This window comes from Silene latifolia, chromosome 11 (assembly GCF_048544455.1).
Source record: "Silene latifolia isolate original U9 population chromosome 11, ASM4854445v1, whole genome shotgun sequence".
In the NCBI taxonomy this organism is placed as follows: Eukaryota; Viridiplantae; Streptophyta; class Magnoliopsida; order Caryophyllales; family Caryophyllaceae; genus Silene; species Silene latifolia.
This window is the reverse complement of record NC_133536.1, coordinates 51,772,201-51,795,062: the sequence shown is the minus strand read 5'-3', so window position 1 is coordinate 51,795,062 and position 22,862 is coordinate 51,772,201.

Genomic DNA, 22,862 nt, shown 5'->3' with positions numbered 1-22,862 from the left:
CAGCAATCCCATCGTTATCAACGTAAGGAGAAAGATCACCCACGTTAAATATGGCATGGATTCCATAGTCACCCGAAAGCTCTATCTTATAGGCAATGTCACTGACCCTTGAAACCACCTTGTAAGGACCTTGAGCTCGTGGCATTAGCTTATTCTTACGCTTACTTGCAAACCTCTCCTTCCTCAAATGGACCCAAACCAGATCTCCAAAATTGAACAACCTTGGCTACCTATTCTTGTTAGACTTGCGCTTATAAGCTTCATCGGTGGTCTAAATCCTAGCTCGGACTTGCTAGTGTAACTTCATCATTGATTTCAGTTTTGATTCCGTATCTTTGTGAACCAATAAATATTTTGGCAAAGGAATAAGATCTAGTGGCAAAAATGGATTCAAACCATATACAATTTCGAATGGAGAGTGAGTTGTAGCATACGTTGGGGAGCGATTATAAGCGAACGCGGCATGAGCAAGCTTCAAATCCCAATCCTTTTGTGTCTTACCCACGAGACCACGCAACAAAGTACCCAAAGTTCAATTAGTTACCTCGGTTTGCCCATCGTTTTGAGGGTGATGTGAAGTGCTAAACAAAAGCTTGGTGCCAACCTTCCTCCACAAAGTATTCCAAAAGTAGCTAAGGAACTTGGAATCCCGATCAGAAACTATCGTTTTAGGAATCCCATGTAAACGCACCACTTCTCAGAAGTACAAATAAGCTACATTAATAGCATCATCAGTCTTCTACTCTTGTGACAAGCAATAAAGTGAGCCAGTTTTGAAAACCGATCAACCACGAGCATGATAGCATCCTTACCCCGAGCAGTACGCGGCAAAGCAACAATGAAATCCATGGACGCAACCTCCAAGGCCGAGATGGAATAGGAAGTGGCGTATACTTTCCCGTTTTGAACAAACTCTTAGCAACATGAGAAGTCAGACACTTGCTCATAATGTTTTTCACGCTACCTAGCATTATAGGCCAAAAGAAGTGCTTCTTCAATACCTCCAACGTTTTAACCACACCGAAGTGACCAATTAAGCCACCACCATGAGCCTCACATATCAATAGCTCACGAACGGGATGTTTAGGCACACAAAGACGATTCCCTTTAAAGAGAAAGCCATCTTTTAACTCGTTAAATGCACCTGATTTACAATTAGTAAATATTTCACCAAAATCAACATCTTCCACATAAGAATCCTTCTAAGTTTCAAACCCAAGAAAATGAACATCAAGAGTAGATAACAAGGTATAATGGCGTGACACAGTATCAACCACGTTACTCTTACCATCTTTGTACTTGGAAGAAAAATGAAATGATTGTAAGAATTCGACCCGTTTAGCATACCTCGGACTTAACTTTTGCTGCCCACTTATGTACTTCTATGATTCATGATCTGAATGCAAAATGAAATGATTTGGACGAAGGTAATGGCTCCAATGATCAAGAGCCCTCACACTAGCATTGAACTCTTTATCATAAGTGAAATAATTAAGTCTAGCTCCTCCCAACTTTTCAGAAAAATAAGCAATGGGACGCTTACCTTGAATTAGAACCGCACCAATCCCAACTCTTCTAGCATCGCATTCGACCTCAAATGGTTGTGAGAAATCGGGTAATGCCAAGAAAGGTGCTAAACATAAATTCTCCTTGATTAATTCAAACGCTTTTTGGGCAGCCACGCTCCACACAAACGAACCCTTCTTTAAACACTCGGTAATTGGACTTCTAATTGTGCTAAAATCACGAATGAATTTCCGATAGAAAGAAGTAAGGCCTTGAAAATATCGAACCTCACTTACTGTTTTTTGAGTTGGCCTAGACTTGATAGCTTCAATCTTGGTTTGATCAACCGACACTCTTTTAGACACCACGTAACCAAGAAAAATCACACTCTCCACCAAGAATGTACACTTCTGTAACACCCCAACTATCCGGCCAAGATAATTGGAGCGTTACCATCTCGGTTTCCCGACGTATTGTTTCAAAACTTCAATAAAAGAACAATTTATAAATAAATGTAATGTTTAATGAATTACATAAACGTAAATAAATGAATAAAAGTACAACTCATGTCAACTATACTCTCTAGCCAACTATACTCGTCTCGTGACTCATCAAGCTCGTCCCATGTCTCGCGTACTATCCAAACAATCTGTACCTAACCTGCTCTTCATATGACCAAAGGATATCATATGGATCAACACAGGCCACCCCAAAAGAGACAGGTGACAAATACATAGATACAACAAACGTCAGTTTCTATAAATAAATAAAGTGTGACCGACTCAAAGTGTGTGAATATGCAACATGACTATGATATGAATGACATGCTATCAAACAACAACCACCACGGTACCGGGACACGCCCGGACATACCGACAACCACACTGGTACCGGGACACGCCCAGACATACCCACAACCACACTGCTACCGGGACACGCCTAGACATATCAACAACCACAAACAGGTACCGGGTCCGGAAGCCAACCGGATCCCTTGCCAGACATCGTGTCTCAACCACACGAGTCCCTCCAAACTCAAGCCATTAATGTGCACATCCCTCTTGGAGTGGGAAGTTCCAACAGGCGACTCAAGCGGAAGACGGTCTCCCAACCGCCTTCCGTCTCCTCAACAACCACAACACCATCACAAACTACCATTACATAAGATAACCAACAACAAATGCAATACTACACTAGTGTACCAAATACCGACTCATCTTGACCAACATTGTCTTATAATACATCATAACCACCACAATTACCTCTTAATGACATAATTAGTGACTAAACATGTTATAATGAAACTAATCTAATTACATGAGACTAATTACAACATCCACCATAAAACGAATGACAACCACAATATTGAAACCGACTAGGATTAACCTAACTTTTAGCATTCTCCATAAGCAAATCCAAGACAACAAGAATCCATCTCATAAAACCGTCTCATCCATCAATAATCACATAATAACTATCATAATACATCCTAATCTATTATGCAATACAAAATCCCTTACTATTAACCGTTAATTACCCATTTAACATATACTAATTACTAATTAACTACCCATAACAAAACCCCAAATTTTCTAGGGTTCATACTAAATATAAAGGGTAGATCTATACTTACAAATTAAGAGGAAGGAAGGAGGAAGTTGAGAAATCCACTAAACCAAGCTTGAATCCCCTAATATGGTGTTTGTGAGGGTTTTAGAGAGAAGGGAGAGAGTTTGGAGTGATAAGGAAGAAGATTGAAATGAAATAGAAGAAAAAGGGTTTGCGGGTTTAAAACCCGTCTGACCAGAGTGCACTCGACCGAGTACCGAGTCCACTCGGTCGAGTGCCAAACACTCAGTCGAGTGACACTCTACTCGGTTGAGTACAACGCAGTTCTCAGCAATGACCAGTTTTCGTAAAACAGTCATATCTCACTCGTTTCTTTGTCATTTTGGGCGTGTGACCTACCGTTGGAATCGTAAGAGAACAAGATATCACCTCCAATTAGAATCTCATCAATATGATGTTTAGATCTCAAGTTATGACAGTTTTAAGACAAACCTTCTATGGGTGGACATTATAACAACTCCACTAAGTCTAGTATATGTTATACTTGGTCCACTTTATAGTTATACCTCACTACCGAGTCACATATAGTCTAGTATAAGGTTCCCTCATGCATCCTAAGCTTCCTTTATGGGTCCCACAATATCCGGGTATTACACTTCACCTTCTTACAATATAGTTGTTGCCTTCTAAGCGTTTCGAACATACTTCAAAGGTGTTCAAAATGTTCCTCCAAACTGTGGTTATAAATCAATGTCATCAAGATAAACCACCACAAATTTGCCCAAGAATGCTTTTATCAATTCATTCATTAGTCTCATGAAAGTGCTTGGAGCGTTAGTAAGACCAATTGGCATGACGGTCCATTCATACAATGCTTAGTCTTGAATACGGTCTTCCACTCGTCCCCTTCCCTCATTCTGATTTGATGATAGCCACTCCTTAAGTCGATCTCAAAAAAGACCACCGATCCAAGTAATTCATCCAACATATCATCGAGTCTTGGAATTAGGAAATGATACTTGATTGTTATATTATTAACAGCCCTACTCTCGATGCACATACGCCAAGTTCCATCTTTTTTTGGAACAAGCAATGTTGGAACCGCACATGGACTTAGACTCTCTCAAACATAGCCTCGATCCATCAACTCTTCAATTTGCCTTTACAACTCCTTTGTTTCCTCGGGGTTACAATGGTAGGCTGCTTTGTTATGGAGAGAAGCTCCGGGAATGAGATCGATTTGGTGCTCGATCCCACGAACAGGTGGTAAACCCGGAGGTAGATCTTCGGGAAAAACATCCTCGAACTCCTTTAGCAAGCCTTCAACCTGCCCATTGATCACACCATTACGAGGTGTTTCGTTGGCCATCAAAATAAACCCATTCACCCTCAACAAGAGCATTCTCCACTTCACGTTCACTAGCAAACATAGTAAGGTTTGGTTTATTTTCTTGCTTAGTACTCATCGACCTAACAACACTAGGAGCCATGGGTTTGAACATGATCCTTTTCCCTTTATCACATAATTCATACTTATTGTGCCTGCCATGGTGCAACACGTCACGATCAAATAGCCAAGGACGACCTAACAAAATATGACGACAAGCATCAATTGCAACCAAATTGCACAATATCTCATCACCATAAGAATCAATAGTTAGACCCACTCTAACCTGCTTCGTAACCTTAAACTTGTTGTGACGAAACCAAGATTTGTGACCATGTCATTTGAAGCAGCGTTTGTATAACTACCACCATCGATGACACAACTACACCACTTATCCTTCACTTGACATTTGGTGTAAAATATTTGATCCCGTTTCTCTGACTCAATTGGTGACGATTAAACCCGTTAAGTCCGAAGAACCAAGGCACAATCATAGGTAGGGGCTGCATAGGTTTCAACATTATCATCATCCTCCTTATCCTCGTAACCCTCCAGATTAAACACTCCATCTGACTGTCCATCCTCGATTAACAATTCTTCACGCACTTCAACAACCTCTTTTAAGGTTATGACTCGTTTATTTGGACAAACATTTTGATAATGCCTAAATTCTTGACACTTAAAACAACGGACTTTAGGGAGACTTGTTTCCTTAGTGTTCGTAGTCTTAACACTAGGATTATGGGGAACTACATTTTTAGGAACCGACTCAGTGGTGTTGCTACTAGCACTACCCTTTGATCCCCCGTCAGTCCTCCATGATGCAGACCTACTACCCTCCCCATATGTCGAAGTATATTTCGACTTTTCTTGGGACTCAACTTTCAAACACAAAACACATAGGGTGTCAAAATCAGCATAGGGAAACATTTCAACAGCGTTAGCTACGGATTTATTCAGCCCAAATAAGAAACAAGACAGTTTCTACTCTTCGTTCTCTTCTAATTCCCCCCATTAAAGCCAAATTATCAAATTCATATATATAATCATTAACACTCCATTTCCCTTGTGTTAACTCAGTAGTCCTACGGTAAATAGCTAGCTTATGTGTGGGTGGTGATGCGTGTCTTTTATATGATGTTTTACATCCCATTTTACACGCATTTCAGAGCTCATTCATGTAGTTTATGCTACATTTCTCCCTATTTCCGTCTACTTCCGTATTTTTGTACATTATTGCGAAAATGTGAAGAATCCAAATGAAATCGAGCTAAATCCGTCCCCGAGTATCCTGCATTGCATATGACGTGAAGTATTCACCCGAGGAACGAGCTTGGTGCGCAATTCAAGGCCCAAAAGACAAGTCCACGAGTTTATAGAAGTCAAGTAGCAGCTCAAGCAGTCGATCGACCACTGCCATCAGTCGATCGACCAACCATCGGTTTCCAGAAGCTATTGTTCATTGCTACTCGGTCGATCGACCAGTCCTAGCAGTCGATCGACCAAATTGCTATTCCAGACGAGAATTAAAAGACCGTGAATCTTGAAGCCCAAAGTTATGTTAGGTTTAGGAAATAAAGCTACGTTAGTTGCTATATAACGTAACCTAGAAACATCAGTTTAGCATCCAGTTTTTATCTAAGTTTCACATTCAGTTTTAGAATATCATAGTTAGGGTTTGGAATATTGATTGCATCGGATTTTTTATTCATACTTCTAATCATTCCGTTACTGTTCGCCTGCAATTTTCGGTATTCTTCCTGTTCTACTTTCAGTTCGTCTTATTTCGTTATTAGTATAGAATTGATAGTTAGATTCCCGAAACCATCTTATTGTTGCATGTTAATTGTTTGTTCTATCGCCTTAATTATGAATTCAATGCTTTTATGCCCTAGTATTATTGTTGTTATCACTTTCAGCATGAGTAGCTAAATAGTTTGTGCTAGGATGTAGGGGAATTATGGCGTAGGCGGCGTAGTATTAAATTGGACTGAATTCGCGTGTCAGTCGATCGACTGACATACCTGGTCGATCGACTGACCACTTGAGGTTACCTTTCGTTTTAATTGATTTTAATGATGTATTTAACGAATCGAATGCATGCGACCAGTTAGATGCTTAATTTATGACTGACCCATTAGATCGAAAGATAGGGAAAGTTATTTGATCACCAATTAAGATGACTAAACTGTGCTGAGATCGAAAGATAGGTATAGTTTAGACCGTTAGTCACTTTTCAGGACGAGAGTCAGTATTAGTGATATTAGGGACTTATAGCGAGATCGAAAGATGCTATCTGTTAAGAGTGGGCCGAGAGGACCTCTTGTTTTCCCGCCTCACCTGTGTTTGATTCAGACCGACTTAGTATGCTTCCGCCAAAGCTATAATGAACCGACCATCCTAGTGCCCCTTCTTTATCTGTTTAAATCCGTCTTTTTAGTTTACTGTCTTTATTTACTCTTAGTTATAAACCAAACCAACTCAACCCCCACAATCGTTACCTTAGACTATAATTAGACAGCTAGAAATTACGCCTGCCTCCTTGTGGTTCGACCCTGTTACCACTAGCCTAGGTTAGTCTTAATAGGAAATTATAAATCTTATTTTTGGTACTCACAACGACGGGTATCAAATTTTGGCGCCGTTGCCGGGGAGGCAATAGTTCTAATTTTTAGTCTTTCTTAGTTTAAGGGACTTCTGTTCCTTAAACTTTTCTTATATTCTTTTTGTAGTTTCTTCTTATACGCAGGTCACAGGGTGGTGAACTAGTACCATTCAATCCCGAGATAGAGAAATCTTTGTGCAAGTTGAGACGATCACAAAGGGTATTACCGACAGAGGAAGAGCTGAGTACTATGTCAAGCTATCACGAGAACGAGCTGTTCGAGGAAGACCCACAGTCTTCATCCGTTTCCACCTCTTCAGCCGAGACAGTCACTTCTCCAGAAATTCCACTCATGGCTGAGGAAGCGAGCATAGCTAGTCATTCTGAGCCGACAGCTGCAAATTTATATAAGGGGTTCGAATTACCAGGAGATGCCAGGAAGTTCGAACCAAAGCCTTCATACATTAATATGGTTGAGAGAAACCAGTTCGGGGGAGCTGCAAATGAAGATGCAGCTAAGCATATGGAGACGTTTATTGACTACTGCTATTCTATACCCCCACCAGCCGGCGTGACCCAAGACCAGATCAAGGAGACCATGTTTATCTTCTCCCTTCGTGATGCTGCAAGGGAGTGGTATAGAGATCTGGATCGAGCTGCTCATGGGATCACCGACTGGAATTCCTTGGCATTGGCATTCTACAAGAAGTACTTTTCTGCTTCAAAGACGATTGCTATTAGACTCAAATCACGAGTTTTAAACAAGGGCCGGATGAGAACTTCCACGAGGCATGGGTCCGGTTTAAGAAGCTGGTGCGAACTATACCGCACCATGGTTTCGAAAAATGGAGCTTGTGCAATCATTTCTATAATGGGCTGTATGACGATCAGAGGGCTATTTTGTATGCTGCAGCCAATGGCCGATTTGCTGAGAACTTGGGAGAGACCAAGGGGTGGAAGATCATCGACGATCTAGCTACCCACAAGGCCGAGTATGGGAATTCCAGAGGGAACTAGAGGAGATCTGCTAAATCTTCCTCTGTTGCTGCACTTGAAGCTCTCACTGCGAGATTTGACAAATATGAATTGGGAGGAGCTTCTAAACGTGGGATGTACCAAGTAAATGCTGTGTCAGACGGTCCTTTCGTCTGTGAAAGGTGCGGAGCTGAGGGACACGTTTCGAAGAATTGCCCTAGTCCCTTTGAGTCTTGTGCTGCCTTTCAACACTATAGGCAGACAAATACCTACTATGAGCCTAATGTTCATCCTAACCCGAGGTGGAGTAGCCGAGAATGTCCTAAATCCAACTCCACCTCCGCAAAGAAGAACCCTATGTGCCCCCTCATCAAAAGCAACAACAATATCAAAAACCTCCTTATATGCCGCAGCAGCAACAACAATCCCATAGTTCTGATTTTGCCAAGTTTAAGAACTTGTTGATGAAGGAGTCCCAAGCAAGAGAGGCCGGGATGAAGCTACTAGAGAGCCAAATTGCTCAATTGGCTAGTAAGAATACCACTCGAGCTCCGGGACACTTACCGACTCAAACCGACCAAAAGCAGTCATTGGTAAGTTTAATGGAAAATTGAAAATGGCAGAAGAAGATGAATGGCGCACGGGTTTAGGCGGAATGTTCTAGGCGTGGTGTAAGTTTCGTAAATTTTCATTTTTATTAATAATTGCGCTCAAACTAAAATTTGGTACACGTGACAGCGGGAAGCGCATTATGTGGTCGACGCTCTATTAAAGCGTCAATAGTGAAGCGTCTTAAACACAAGGAATTTGTAGTAGTAATCATGATTTTGTTGTACTGCTTGAGTGAGTGATGATGTTGTTGCTATTCCTTGAGAGTGATGAGTGATTAGGCCGTGTCCATGAGATAGTGAAAGCGTTGTATTTACCGATGTGACTAGAGTGTCGCACTACGGTGCAGTTGTTGGTGATGAAATAGTAGGTTTGTGATGGTAGTATACCTTGGATATTTTATCTTAAATATGTAGTAATGATGTTGTAAGGCCAATAGCTATGTTTGATTCGGTTGTTTAATGATATATGAATCACCATTGGAGTCTATTAGTATTTGTGTGATGAAATAAGAAAGTTTAGAACCGAGTTGAATGAAAATATTCTGCCCCAGGTGACACTCGACCGAGTGCACCAAGCATTCGACCGAGTGGTCGCCTACTCGGCCGAGTGGCCTACTACACTCGACCGAGTGGACTGCTTTGACCCTTGTTTTGTTGATATTTGACCAAATATTGAGCATGCACCCTTATTTCACGGTTTATATTAGTTGACTTGTGTTGGATGATAATGATTGACCTTACATGTGTGATATGTGTGAATTGTTTACGTTTGACCATATGGTGTAGAATTTTCCAAGTAATGGAAATCGTTGATTCGACACGAGTGGATTGATGATAGAAATGATATGATAACCTTGTTTGATGTATGTTTATCGACGTGATTCTATTTGGTTGTGTAAAAGTAAGAGGAAATATGCAAATTATGTGTTGCATAGTGATCATTTGCTTGATTGTAATTGTAGTCTTCCGTATGAACGGAAGCATTGGCGATAGATGGGAATGGATGATGAGAACACATGTATGATCATGTGTTAGATTTGATGCGGTATATCTGTGGCATGGTGTACGGAAAATTGGAATGTTGAGCATAGTCGAGTCACATGACGAGTGACGTTGCATTATTTGATTGTTTCATAGAGTCTGCATGTTCGTGATTGATTTGCATACAGGTGCATGTATGAGATTAGATGTGATTTATATGTGTATAGTAATGATCGAGTTATACCCCGAGACTTATGCGTAGACTTAGAACCAATTAAGTTGGGTGTTGTTATGGGATTAGGGTTTCGAACCGTTGGCTGGACCTTATACCTTGACATTTGGGAGGCTCGTAGAGTAGGGTTATATCAACGGCATTAGGACCATATTTGATTTATTTATGAATTTGTAATAAGTAAGAGAGAATGTTGAACCTAGTACATGGTCATTTAAGGAATTTAGTAATGAGACCGTATTTTGAGGTTGATAGATGAACTTCGGGAGAAGTTCTCTTTTAGGGGGAGTGGATGTAACAATTCGAAAGTTTAGGAAAAAGGACGTATGGAATGTGAGGACATAGTGAGAGTTGTGAGGAAGTAGTGAGAATGGAACACCGAACTTTGGGAAGAGCGTGCACATGAGATTTGAGGGATTAGTCAAAAGGGAAGAGTGAGGTGAAACTTCGGGGACGAAGTTTATTTTAGGGGGGAAGATTGTAATACTCCGTATTTAATAATTATAAAATAATAATATTTTATTGTATTTAGCGAGTTAGGGTTGAGACGGTATAATAAATAATAATAATAATAATAATACATAATACATGTATTATATACTTCCACCTACCATTCTACCTATATATATACCCCCACCAATACTACCCAATCATTATCATTTCATTCACCACATTTCCACCACACAAACAAATACAGAGAAAAGGGAGAAAAGAGATTTTGTCCCTCCGCCTCGAGTTCGTAAGGTAAGACTGTCTTATACTAGCCTTTATATTATTTAATTTATACCATCGACTCGCCTTGACCCCGACTTACCTTTGGCTCTGGCTGACTACCCAATTGACCGCCGTTGACCGTCAGATTTAGGGCTTTGACCGAGTGTTTTGTGAGTTGTAGATGTGGTTGTGCGACGGTCTTAAGATGAATTCTTGACCCATCATCCGTGGCTGTTTTGGGATGACCTTGGGTGGGTTGTGTCTAGGGGAGTGAGGAGTTCGTAGTGGCGGTCGTGGGTGGTGGAATAGGTGGCCGTGGTGGCCGGGATTTGGGGTAGAAAATGTTGGGAAATGTGTCCTCAACAATAGTGCGATCATATGATTTAAATATCATTATTAAATCTCATTTCAAGAATACGGAAGGGATGATACATTACATATATAGTCAACTGGTCCACACATATCGGTAATGATTGGCTGGCTAGAGTTTGACATTACTGTCGTGCGACGGTGGTCATCAGTTGATCCCTTGAGGTCACACCTAAAGGACAATTCCCTTAATTGAAAAGGTTAATTAGTTGTATACCGATACAGATTAATTAATTCCTTAAAATTGAACAATTCGATTTGTGAGAGAGAATATTGATATCTTATTGTAATGGGATTAAATAAGATTTATTTTAGTAATAAAATGATTTGTTGCTAAAATTATTTATTGTTTGAGAAACAATAAAGATAAGGATGAATGGTTAATTATAATTACAAGAAGTTGTGAATTATAACTGTATGACCCATTTTATTTATGTGATCAAGTATCACTTGTCAATTTGTTGTATGTAATTTAATTAATTAATTCATGAAATGATATTTATGTGATAAATATGCATTAAATTGATTAATAACATGTATCATACTACATGTGACATATTGTGTGACAAATGACAAATTGACAAAATAAAATGGTAGTCCATTTTAAGTAATGGACCGAAAATGGAGGGTGTGTTAGTGGGTTTTGGTTGTTTTATTTTAATTGATAAAATAAACATAATGATGCCTACCTACAACTAGCCTTACACATCTTACACACCTACTATTTTGAGAAGAGTAAAAGGAAAAGAAATGATGCCATTTGAGGCTCCAAAAAAACCGTGACACTCCCCCTCTTTATGGGTTGTTGGTTCTTTTCTTTTATTCACACACTACCATTCAATTAACATGCAAGTGTTCATGAATATTCTCTCTTCTCTCTCTTTAATCTTCATCAAAAAGATGAGATTTTAATCCAAATTGTTCATGTAAGATTACTAATTTTATCAAAGTAATATATGAGTATTAGTAATCAAATTTAAGGTAAACCTCAATATAAACATCTAGTACATGTTAGTTTGTGGGATTAAGGGATTGTCTTGGGTGCTACTAATTGGAGAATCTCTACTTTGGGATTTTTGTATGTTCATACATTATTGGAAAGCTCAAGAACTAACAAGAAGGAGATCTTGTTGGTGCCCAATATGACCGAAATTATTATGGTGAGAAAATGTTTTCTTATCTTCTTTTATTAAAGTTTGCATGCATAAAATCCACTTTTAATTTTATGACAAATTAATTTTAACATATATGAGTATGTTAGTATGTATATAGATCTACATTTCCTTCAATTGGTATCAGAGCCACAGTTGTTTGCATGCAAATCGGTTAAAAGTTTTTCCGAGTTATAAGAATAACAAATAAAACTTGAAAAATTTGTGTTATTATGAGATATCACGAAATTAATCCATGCATGTTAATATTTCTGGTCCTAAAATGTTTTAGGATATTTTGGTTAATTTTTCGGATTTTTATTGTTCATATTTTACAATAATGGCATTTAAATATGATTTTATGAGTAAAAATGTCATTTTTGGTCTAAAATTAGCTATACTTCGAATTTTAAGTTGATTTTTGGATATGTTGTCACATATATTATTTTGAGACAACCTGTAAATTTTCATAATTTTTGGAATTGTTATGCTCGAAAAATGAATTTTTCATTATTAAATTCGGATTTAGGTGAAAAATAGGTTAATATGAGTTAAATTTCGAATCTGGTCATAGAAACTTAATATGTTGTCACATGCAATTTTACAAGATGTATGTAAAATAATTGGCTATAAAGAAGTCTTTTTGCATGATTTATGGATTTTTGAAGAAAAATAGCATAAATAGTGACATTATTAGTGAAAAATTAATAAAACATAATCTATGACTTAGGAAAAACGTCTAATGTTGCATTTTATTATCTTTTTCAGATCTAAAATTGAAAAGTTAATGAAAATAATTTTTCCATGTTTTTATGATTATTTTATTAAAAATCGATAAACCGCAACATTGTTTTTCCGGGAAAATTTCGAAATTTTTAACCTAAGATTTTGAACATTATGAGTGTCATGGTAATTTTCCAGAATGTTCATGAGTTTAAATTTCAAATTTTGAATTTATTTGAAACTTTTTGATTTATTTGAAGTTTAATAGCTTATTTTTGTAATTTTGGTCCATTTATGAACAATTTTGTAAATATGGGTTAATTATGGTCAAATTATTAGTGAAGACTAAATTTTGAGTCCTAAGAGGTTAGGGTAATTAACTTATGCATAAATAAGAGTTTATGTATTTTTGTGATTATAAAATGTTGAAATCACGCAAATCCGTAAAAACCGAGTAATATACGATATTGGCTAATTAAAGGCGATTTAGCATAAAATTGAGCATGTTCATACATATTATAATGCTGCATTTTCTTTATGATTGTCATAATTTTAATTTATGTAATTTTTGAATTATGTAATTTTACTTAGTATGGCCTTAGTTTTAATTGATATTGCCCGAAATGTATGGGAATATCGATTCGGTTGTAATTTTATTGTGATCTCGTATCACCGTTTTGTAATTTAATAGATTTATTTTATTTTAGTTACAAATGTATAATAGGAAATTATATAATTTATTATGTAATTTTATTCATTCCGGAGTTCCCAAAGACGGATTTCTTCAAGAATGGCGATACATAAAGACGGTGTTACCTCGAGATGCGTGCCACAACCGAAGTTCAAGGGACCAATGGAGTTGGTTTCCGAATATGTAATAGTTAAATAGTTTTTCTATTTTAGGAAAGGCCATACTAGGATTTATTTATCTTTATGCTTGCATTTTATTTTATGTCGCATGCATCGCTAAATCGCCATAACTAAAACATGCATCCTATTTTATCGAGTTCATCGACCGTGTCAATTAAAATTATCGTAGTTCACCGCTTTAGTTCACTTAAAACGTGATAGATAATAAATTGACATGACCTCTCGCTAAAACAATCAATTGAGACATAGCCTTACCAAATAGTAGAAACCATGAAAACCTATTTCGCGAGGGAGTGCGCTCGGCCCCACCGGGTACAAACCTTGTTACGTAGGGGAAGTGGGTGATAAATGTCTATCCACCGAATTCATGTTGATAAGGGATGTATCGGCCACACCGTGCCCAAGTTAATGTGGGTTTCGATCATGGACACATTTATTCGAAATTTGGATTGAACTCAACAAAAGTTTTTGATAAGGGATGTATCGGCCCCACCGTGCCCTTGTCGAATGTGTTTTGGGCTAAAGATAAATGTTAATGTAATATTATCGACCAAGAGTTCTAAAAGTAGAATCGATTAAACGTTAATCCACCGAGTTATATTGATAAAGGATGTATCGGCCCCACCGTGCCTAAGTCAATATGAATTTGGGTCTTGGAATCATTTATCATAGTTGGGTAGAGGTCACTATGTAAATGCTATACTTGTTTTTCAAGTATTAATAAAACGATAAATGTTAAGTTTTCCACTATTCCGTTTTTATATTGTTCTATTTCTTTACCACAATTCATATACGATATCATTTCGATTTTGATAACGAATCTCCATTAAAACATCGTAACTAAAGACAAAATTTGAATTTGCTTCTAAAACCTCAAACGAACCATTGCTAAGGATCTCTTGTAAAGAGTATAGATTAAAGTTATTCATTATCAAACAGGTTTTTGATTCTTGACTAACACTTCTACTTACAATGGACTATGTTTCATATGCTTAATTGAATTAAGTACCTTGAAGCGATAAATTATTTTGGTGATTAGATTTTCAAATTCGTAATTGACCAAAATAACGCAACCACTTCAATGAAAGTTTTAAGACTAAAACGAACAAATGAAGAGTAATCTTCATGAATTCAATTTTGCTTCTCAAAGCAAAGACTCATTGAAATGAGTGGGAGCATTCTCTTAAACCGTTAAGATGAGGACGAGGTTCAAGAAGTAAAGATAATAATGGAATTGATACAAGGTAATGTTAAAAGTAAAGTCATTGAGGAATGACGATAATAAACCTATCAATCCCGACCAATAAAGTTTCCATTGTCTTAAATGTTGGACACAAGAAAGGAAACTGCCCCAAATTATTGAAGAATCAACAAGTTAGTTGTGGGACATCTAATGGGACCTTCTTCTTTAAATGTTTATTTGATTAAACATAAATTTTGCTAGTACCACTTCGTCAATATTAGAAACCAGTGGAGGTTTTCATCATTGTACTTGATACATAGGATGATTAGAATATGACGACTAGCAACAATAATGTCGAGAGATAGAGTAATTGTGTACTCAATCTAGTTTTTGGATTTAAAGTTGTACTTAATTGTCACTATTAAGTGCATAAACTCTAAATAAGAATATAAACTTGTTAAGATACAAAAAAGGGTTTTCACTTTTGTGACCCTATACACCACGATTTGATGTATGGCTAGCCCATTATCAAGGTGATTATATTCTAAAACAAACTAGAATGATATATCATGTAGATGATGTAAGATTCAAATTGGTAACCCAAGATTAAACCTTAAATTTTGGAATGATGAACGTAAAGAGTTATCGAGTACTCTTGAAACCATTAGATTGTTAATGGTATATGCGTATCTTGTATTCAAAGCAAGATGTCTCATGCCTTTTGGTTGAAAAGGAGATCGAGGTTGTAAATCATCTATCCAAAATAGGTTGATCATTATCTTTTACCAACGATTTAAGTTGACACTAATATGTTCACTTAATAAGGTAAATAGAGAAATCTTTGAAGAATTTCAAAGAGTTCAAGGAATCACGATTTAGTCGTGATGGGATTATCAAAGTGAAGATTTTGATATAAGCCAAATGAATTGTGATATAGTATCACAAATTAATCTCTCTTAACACGCATTATGGGATAATGTATGATTGGATAAGAATTCAAACGCTATTCGATAAGGTTTGGACTTCGATCAAGTTATTTTGAGTTACTTGATCCTTTTGGGGATTTTATCATTTTGTCTAAATTATTTTTCCACTAAATCGAATCATATGAGATATGAAATGGTAAGGGTACCATGTTTGTAAGTTTTCACAAGAAACAAATGCTCATTTTTCCCTCTTCAATTATCACGAGTACGACGGGTTTGCGGCTCGTGAAGCTGTCTTTCTAAAATACAAGTTTATTTTTAGAAGACAGAGTGGGAGAAATTATTCAAGAGCCACAAAGAATGCCACAAAAAAATGTTATGTCGCAAGAAACTGGTCTTTCTTGGCTACATGAGACGTTTTGTGTAAGACGTTGTTTCTTCAAAACCTAGGAGGTTAAATTCGTCACTTGTTAAAAATGATGAATTCATGCTACTTTTAAGAAAGTAAAGAGCTTATAACTTACAAAAGAAATTGTTTGATTCAAGTTGATTACTTCTGGAAAGTAATGAACATATGACTTACATAAGAGTGTTTAAAGTCACAACTCAATACAAGGCTTAGAGCCATGAAAATCCGAAACAAAAAGGCTTGATTAGTGACAAAGGGTTTTGCACTAATAAAGAGATATTTCAAAGCAAGATTGGTTGCAAAGGGTTTTGCACTAATTAAAATGCTTAAGTCTATTTGGATCTTCTTAAGGATTGTGTTTCATTATGAGGTTATGAAATACGTAGCAAGTGAATCTAAAACCCGCTTCTTCAAAAGAAGGAATGTATTCAATACATGTCTTGAGTTTTGTAGATTCTTGCAATCCTAAGATTATGTGAAACTTAAGAGAGAATCTTAAGTAGGACATCAATGAGTTGGAATCAATGATTTGATCATGTTATAAAACGTTTCTCGATAAGTCGAGAAGTTGTGTTTATACATGGAGTTTAGTGGGAGTTACGGAAGTTTTAATTAGTCCGATATGTGGATGACATATTGATCATTGAGAATGATTTAAGACTTTTGGAGTATTATAATACATCTTGAATATCCGGATTTATGAAGATAAATCCACATGATATTAGCGCCAGTAAGGAGTCTTATGTTGATAAGATTCATGACTAGTTCAATTAAATTGAACATATTTGATTGATTTCATTTGCTTCCGCTGCCGAATCAATTATAAAGAAATGATGTATAACACTTCATATGCTTTGAGTATGATGAATTGTTTTCAAAAATCGAATTTAAGTAATCTTTACCAAGTAAGCTGTAAAGATTACCCTTAAGTGCTTGCAGAAGCATTAAAGAAGTAAAGCAAAGTGTTTATGGTGCAATTTTGTGTAAGGGTGTTACACAAGTGACAATTGACAATTGACATTGCGCATGGTTTCCGACAAAACCATAATCAAAACACATTAAGATGGTTAAGATACCATTGTGGCTATGTTAATTAAGAAGTAGATTTTCTAGAATCGTTCTAGGCAATAAAGAACAATGAGAGATATTTATAACGGAAATTGAGTACACTTGCAATCATGAGATGTGCAAGAAGGATGAGTCCCGTACACCGTGAAAACAGTGGGAGCTATTCTTAGGCTAGAGGGCCTATGTCTTGATTGGATCTCGACACGTACTCAGAAAGTTTTGTAATGCAAATGTATACATTACAAAGGAAAACGAGTATGTAGTGAGGTTAAGTAAGGTACAAGAAATTGATAAAACCTACTAACCAAAGCCTTCTCAAAGGCTAAACGTGATGAGTCATGTCATTTCAATTGAATTGAAATGAACAACTACGTACAAGATCAAATTAGATTATAGAACATGAAATAGTAATCAGTCATTGACTATTCATATGTGATAATCGCATTTGTCGTTCGAGTTTTACTTTAAAACTCTTTTATTGTACTTTGTTACATCCAAACGGGTTGTAGAGACAATTAAACCCCGTTAAAGTGAACACGGATTAGCATTGTATTCGCCCATAGTCACTTGTATGAGGTGACGTCTCGAAGTGACTAGAGTGTGATGCGATTGATGGCAAGTTCAAGTGCCATAGAGTCATGTGAGATGACTAGTCGATCACATAGGCAGACTGTTAGGAACACTTTGTCGGGAAGTGACCGCTTATAGAGTTCTGGCAAATTTATAAAGCCTGGTCGTGGCGAGAGCTACTATAGTATTCTAATGAGTCAATTCTTTTGACTAAAGACTGTTCGCCTAAGATGGCACAGTTTCAGATTAACTTTGATTTGTGTTACTACGACCTTCGTAAATGGGGTCAAATGGGCATATTTTGGGTTATGATGGCTGTGGCTAGTCGAAGGGAATAAGTGCGATAGGAATTGTCCACCCCCTTGTCAGGGTTAAAACAATATCTCAGGGCCACTCGAGGAGTAATGAACTGGAAATGCGTGGCCACGCTCGGAAGGTATCCAGAGTGGATAAATCCGGTCAATCAGTTATTCTCCAGATCGAGGAAACCACTCTCGATATGATCACTTGCAAGTACGACCCGAAAGACACCTTGCATTGAGTGGGAGATAGTAATAGGACAAGAGAATTGGTGACGCACACTTGTCGAGGACAAGTGGGAGATTGTTGGGAAATGTGTCCTCAACAATAGTGCGATCATATGATTTAAATATCATTATTAAATCTCATTTCAAGAATACGGAAGGGATGATACATTACATATATAGTCAACTGGTCCACACATATCGGTAATGATTGGCTGGCTAGAGTTTGACATTACTGTCGTGCGACGGTGGTGATCAGTTGATCCCTTGAGGTCACACCTAAAGGACGATTCCCTTAATTGAAAAGGTTAATTAGTTGTATACCGTCTGATTAATTAATTCCTTAAAATTGAACAATTCGATTTGTGAGAGAGAATATTGATATCTTATTGTAATGGGATTAAATAAGATTTATTTTAGTAATAAAATGATTTGTTGCTAAAATTATTTATTGTTTGAGAAACAATAAAGATAAGGATGAATGGTTAATTATAATTACAAGAAGTTGTGAATTATAACTGTATGACCCATTTTATTTATGTGATCAAGTATCACTTGTCAATTTGTTGTATGTAATTTAATTAATTCATGAAATGATATTTATGTGATAAATATGCATTAAATTGATTAATAACATGTATCATACTACATGTGACATATTGTGTGACAAATGATAAATTGACAAAATAAAATGGTAGTCCATTTTAAGTAATGGACCGAAAATGGAGGGTGTGTTAGTGGGTTTTGGTTGTTTTATTTTAATTGATAAAATAAACATAATGATGCCTACCTACAACTAGCCTTACACATCTTACACACCTACTATTTTGAGAAGAGTAAAAAGAAAAGAAATGATGCCATTTGAGGCTCCAAAAAAACCGTGACACTCCCCCTCTTTATGGGTTGTTGGTTCTTTTCTTTTATTCACACACTACCATTCAATTAACATGCAAGTGTTCATGAATATTCTCTCTTCTCTCTCTTTAATCTTCATCAAAAAGATGAGATTTTAATCCAAATTGTTCATGTAAGATTACTAATTTTATCAAAGTAATATATGAGTATTAGTAATCAAATTTAAGGTAAACCTCAATATAAACATCTAGTACATGTTAGTTTGTGGGATTAAGGGATTGTCTTGGGTGCTACTAATTGGAGAATCTCTACTTTGGGATTTTTGTATGTTCATCCATTATTGGAAAGCTCAAGAACTAACAAGAAGGAGATCTTGTTGGTGCCCAATATGACCGAAATTATTATGGTGAGAAAATGTTTTCTTATCTTCTTTTATTAAAGTTTGCATGCATAAAATCCACTTTTAATTTTATGACAAATTAATTTTAACATATATGAGTATGTTAGTATGTATATAGATCTACATTTCCTTCAGAAAAGAGGGTGTACGGATGCGAGTTGTTGTGGTTGTAGTTGTTTGGTCATGGTTGTTGTTTTGAATGTCATGGTCGTTTATGGTGGTTGTAGGGGTGGCGACAACCGTGGCTACGTGTGGCAGTAGTGGCGCCCGACGGAGGTGGCTGTCGTGGTGGTTTAGGGGTGTTTGTAGCATGGTTGTTGTTTTTATTGTATGTTGGTGTTATTGTTGCAGGCCGCCACTGTTATTACTGCCATGGTGGGCTGACGGCGGGGCCACCATAGTCAGGGGAGGCCACGGTGGTGGTTGGTGTCGGTTGTGGTGGTTGGAGGGTGGTTGGCCTTTGTCTCGAGGTAGTTTGGTGGTTCAAGCAGATGGTTCAAACCGTGTGTTTGTGTGGGGGATGACGGGTTTTGGGTAGAATTTAAGACGAGATTTAATTAATTAAATAATGCGTATGAGTTGGGATTTGACCCATGTGATTGGGGAATATTTGAGACGGGTTTTGTTTAATTGAATTCTTATTTAATATTAATTAGATTAGTTAGTAATTAAATATATTAAATTAATTTAATTAGGTGGGGCTTTATGAAGCGGTATTATTATTGGATCGGGTTTGCTTATGGAGCTCACGAAAAGGTAGGTTTATCCTATTCAGTTTCATTATCGTATTTATTTATTAAATGCGTCTTTTGTCATTTAATTGCATTGAGTGAGTCGCATTGCATGTTGTTGGTCATGACGACTAGACGAGTCGGGATATTTGAGGAACTGGTATCCATGGCATGTTTGGCATGTCATGGTGTATGTTGTCTGTCATGCATTTCATATTATGACGTTTGTGATTGTATTTTGCCTCCGGACCTGGTACGTCTGGGCGTGTCCCGGTACCTGTTTGTCGTTATTGGTATATCTGGGTGTGTCCCGGTACCAGTGCGGTTGTCAGTATGTTTGGGCGTGTTTCGGTACCGTGGTGGTGGTTGTTTGATAGTGGTTCATTCATATCATGGTCATGTTGTATATTCACACACTCGAGTCGGTTCACACTTTATTTATTTTCATGAAACTGGCGTTTGTTGTGTCTGTGTAATTGTCACCTATTTCAGGGGTGGCCTGTGTCGATCTATATGATATTTCCGATCATATGGGGAGCAGGTTAAGTATAGGTTGTTTGAATAGCACACGGGAGACGGGACGAGCTTGATGAGTCTCGAGACGAGTCTAGTTGGCTAGAAGAGTATAGATGTCATGAGTTGTACTTTTCTTCATTTGTTTACGTTTATGTAATTCATTAAACATTACATTATATTAATAAAATGTTCTTTTATTGAAGTTTTGAAACACTAACTCGGGAAACCGAGATGGTAACGCTCTAATTATCTTGGCCTGATAGTTGGCGTGTTATAGGTGTTATGAACTGTCTGAAAGTGATTTGAGCTGGAAACGTAAAACATCGAACAACAAACACACGATAAGATCCGAATGCACGAAGTGTAACCCAATCTGAACCGTGATATTTGAAGCAAACAATTATCAAACTAAGGACTGATATTTGGCGAGTTAGACCTATAACTCGACAATGGTGATCAAGTTCCAGACCTATTGAAAATGATCGCGTAATTACTCATAACTCGTTGAAGAAAAACAATAGAATTTGCACCAACAATTTTAACATAAAACAAAGTGTTTGTGTATTATTTCTTTTGATGCCAATGCGAAGGAAAACAAGGCCTTAAATAGCCAAGATTACATGCCTAAAACGGGCTGCCATAATGAGGTAATAAACTACATAATTAAGTCCCTTAATTAGATTTTGACTAGGCTAAAACTTACCTATTAAAACAACCCTATAACAGCTAAAAAAAATTATACAAGGCTGAAATAAAGCTAACTTAAATGCTCAAATAAATCTTCTTAATTACTCAAATAAATCCCCATTTATCCCTCAATTAATTGTGTAGTCTAGCCTTGACCGATTAATTGAGCCGGTAGCCTTGACCGATTAATTAAGCTGGTCTTTGAAATTGATTAGGCAAATATAATTAACCATTGACTCACCAATCCAATTAGCTTTAGTCGTAATTAATTGAGTTATTGGAACATCACTTGAACCAGCCTTGACCAGTCCATAGGATTGTCCATATCGATATCCACTATAAACTCATCGATGATATCCATGACCGTATCACCTGCTCCTGAAGTTGAAATTGTAACACCAATTGAGAAACCTAATCAATTCCAAGTGTCATGGCATAAGGATGGGAAATGCCATATGGTGGACACTCATGCAAGGAATATAATTAAGCTGAGCACAGGAGATACTGGATAAAGGTTTGAGCTCTGTAAAATTTTGAAATTCCACTTTTTTATAATCTCTTCACACTGTTACTCCTAAAGTAGGGATTAGGATAATTGGTAGTGTGTTACTGTAATACCCGGATTCTTTAGGACCCTCAAAAGTACCTTGGGATGCATGAGGAGACCTCAGAGTTTGTGGGAACTACTCGGAAGCAAGGAATGATCGTACGCTAGACCTAGTGTGACCTAAACTAGACCTAGTGAGGCTGTAGTAGACTGAGTAGGGTGTTTACTTGATCGAGTGGCTGACACTCGATCGAGTGGCTGACACTCGGTCGAGTGGACGAGCACTTAACCGAGTGCCACTGTGCAGCACTCGATAAACACCAATTTCGGGATTACAACTTAGCTATCCAAATCATTTCTTCCTTCTTCCTTCTTACTCTAAACACTCTCCCTTCTCTCAAAAACCCTTACAAACACACTCTCATGGGATTCAAGCTTTATTTGGTGGATTCTAAATCCTCTTCCTTCCTTCCTCTTACTTTTTATGTTAAGATCTACCCTTCTTTAGTTAATTTAAACCCTAACTTTTGGGGGTTTTGTCTTGGGTAATTAATTAGTAATTAGGGCATATTTTATGGGTAATTAGTGGGTGATAATTAGGGGTTTTGTAGTGTATGATAGTGTATGATCTATTTGTAGATAGTATTGTGTGGTTTGTATAAGACGAGAGGGTTTTATGAGACGGAATCGGGTCGGATTCGAGTAGCTCATGAAGATAGCTAAAAGGTAGGTTAATTCTACTCGGTTTCAATA